Genomic DNA, 3418 nt, shown 5'->3' on the forward strand with positions numbered 1-3418 from the left:
CAATAAATCACCTTATATTATTTATAATTCACTTATCTTGCCTTATTTAATGTATTCTTCAGAAGTATGGGGAATTAATTACAAAAGCTCTCTGCAACCACTGTGTATCCTACAGAAAAGAGCCATCAGAATTATCCATAATGTAGGACTAAATGAAAACACAAACTTATTATTTTTACGATCTAAAATTCTTAAATTTGAAGACCTGGTGGGGTTTAAAACTGCTCAAATTATGTTAAAGGCTTCAAATAAATTATTACCTGAGCCCATYCAGAAATTGTTTCTTGATAATGAAGGGGTATATAATTTAAGGGGTTATTTAAATTTAAGGAGTCGTAGGATACGTACAACAAGAAAGAGCTTTTGTATTTCAATTCATGGTGTCAAACTATGGAACAAACTAAAAGAGGATTTTAAAAAAAGTCAAAGTTTAATACAATTTAAAAGAAAATATAGGGAGGTTATCTTTTTCAGGAAATAGAAATATGAATGGGTGAGTGGGTGTATAAATGGGTGTACAGTATGTTAACTAATAAGCGCATTTAAATGTATGTGTATAGCTGGATGAATATATATGTAGTCACCATAAATATACGTGTGTAGTGCGTTTATGCCAAAAAAAGGCAACTGTTAAATGGAAATTGATTTACTTAAATCTTGATGTTTGTTCAGGTGCATTAGATTCATGTGCTTATGTATCCTTTAATGTGTAGATATGAGGAGTGATTGTAACACAAAGGGCTGTACAAAGGTAAATATATGTAAATTTACACTGTAATTTAACAGTTTACTATATCAGCCTTAGGTTTATTATTATATATCATTTGAAAATAGTACAGGGTATGAGTTTATGTTTTTTACTTCTTCCTACTCCATTTTGAACATGTTGAAATTATTACTGTCATAAAATATGTGTATTTTGTATTTAATATACAGTATGTAATATGTTTAAGTATGGTTATCTCTTTGTATTGTATGGTCATCATGTTTGAAATAAATTTGTTTGATTGATGATGATTTGATTGAAAATTCAACTCTTCAGGCTCTTCCTGGTTACACCCCTGAATGTGGTAACTTTTACGTTAGACTTCAGAATGTAACACGTTTTTGTTTAGGCTACAGACAGAACACAGGAAAACACACACACCAACACGTTCTCTGTTTTAAACATTATGACTGCAATGATCAGAAAGTATAAAATACAATACTGCATCTAACATTCAGTTAATCAGTTYCAAATTTTCCTTCAGCCTCTTAGCAAAAAGGTTGCTGGATCAAATCTTAGCCTAGAAGCCTTCTGGGTGGTGTTTACATCTTCTCTCCATGCATGAGTGGGTATTCTTCATCCTGTTTCCTCTCACAGACCAGAGGGATGCCTCACTGGTACACACTGTAAATCTCAAACACATGCCTGTTTTGTTTACATGATTTGTTTTAAACAAAACATTCAAYTCTACTTGACTCATCTTTTAAGTGTTAGTTGACTTTTATTTATAATTTTTTRAACTTTACTTTTATTTATAAGTGTAAGTTAGCTTTTATTTAAAGTTGACTTTCAGTACTTCACTGTTTGAGACTCTAAAGAGTTTGGGGGTGTTAGGTGCAGAGTCATGAGGAGCAGCAGTCATAAATCTTGCTTTTGTGGCTGTGTTTGCCATAAGACACTTAAACAGGAGAAAAAAAACATTTTTGAAAGTAATGTAGCTGTTTTTATTGCATGGGGAACTAATCTATTCCACTTGATTGATTGGAGAATGCTCATACCAAGTGTTTACATATGTAGGTAAAGGTACAAATATTAAAATACACCAGAATGCAGGAAATGGCATCTCCAGACCCCCCGCCAATGTGTCCCTCCCCACATAAATGCATCTGAGGCCCCTTAAATGGACAGTTTATGGTATTCCATGTGTAAAGATACAGAACACATTAAAAAGGGACTGTGTGGATTTCCAAATAGTTTCTGTTCTTGTTTCTGATCTCTGGATGTCACATAATCAGTAAAACTACTTGTAAAAAAAAAAAAAAACTGAACAACATCTGTTGATGAATCCTCAACTCTTATATTGTCACAGGTTTCAAATTTTACAACAGCATGGTAGAATTTCTGATTTTTTTTCATGGATTTTTGCCCTCCCCACTTCCCCACATACATTTCCATATTGCTTGTGGTTGATTCTTCCATTAGTACATTTTATTTGAATAAATATTTTAATGCATCTTTGGATTTCTACCTTTAAAAGTGCTTTTACTAACATAAGCATGACAGCGGCGGTGATAAGGAGCATCGTGATTTTTGCATTAAGCCCCATGTGTGCCAGTTTGCTGCTCCTGGGAAATACTCATTCCTCAGCGCCACAGGTTGATATTTTTTTCATAAAACMACCTGAATTTAAAAGGATGACATGTTCTTTTGCTTGTTGAAACAGTCTCCAGCACATAGCCCTTATGTAAACACATAACATTCCGATCTTGGCAAAATCTTCATTATTCCCAGGACTTAACTCTTACTACTGTTTATTCAGGTGGACTAAACAGAAAACTTAGAGACAGACCTTCACTTGTTGCATTTTGTTGCAATAACTGAACTGCACCATATTAGAGAAATATTGAAGTTCATTGTGATAAACCCACATTCAGCCTTTTCTTTTATTCTCCCATTACTGCAAGATTCCTCTATTATTTACACCAGATGTGTGTATTTGGGGCCGTGGGGTCAATTGTTATGTCATGACTGGGATTTACTGCAGTCTTTTCACCCATCCATTATATTTTACCAGCTCCTTCCTTTCAGGGTCACGAGGGTCACTGGTGTCCGTATCCAGCAGTCACTGTGCAGAAGTCCATCACAGGGACACATAGAGACAAACGAGACAAACAACCATTTACTCTCCCACTCACACCTACAGACAGCTTAGAGTTACCAGTTAGCCTAACATGCATGTTTAATCTGTGGGAGGAAACCAGAGTTTCTGGAGAAAACCCACACACGCACAGAGAGAACATGCAAACTCAAACCAGAAATGTCCCTGGCCAACCCTAATATCAATATAGATTACCTTTAGAAGAAAAACTAAAAATAATTGTAAATTATTATAAATATAGGGAAAAAACACATACAGTATTTTATCCATGACACATTTATTGTTGCATTTGTTGCAGATATTGCTGTACAGGGACTTAAATACAACCTTTAACAAAGCAGTAAAAAAATGTCTAAAGACTTCTTTAATTTTAACACATCTCTATTATCTCTTAGTTTCTAACTTCACCTTGTTTTAAAATGACATTTTGATTAAAAAAAGAAAGAAATTTCAATAACCATATGTTTGCTCCTTCACTAATGGACTCTGTTTTCAATACTTTGGAGTTTAAAGGGAATAACTTCTCTAAATGATCTTTATATAGACAATAAGTT

This window comes from Austrofundulus limnaeus, unplaced genomic scaffold, assembly GCF_001266775.1.
Source record: "Austrofundulus limnaeus strain Quisiro unplaced genomic scaffold, Austrofundulus_limnaeus-1.0 Scaffold60, whole genome shotgun sequence".
Lineage (NCBI taxonomy): Eukaryota > Metazoa > Chordata > Actinopteri > Cyprinodontiformes > Rivulidae > Austrofundulus > Austrofundulus limnaeus.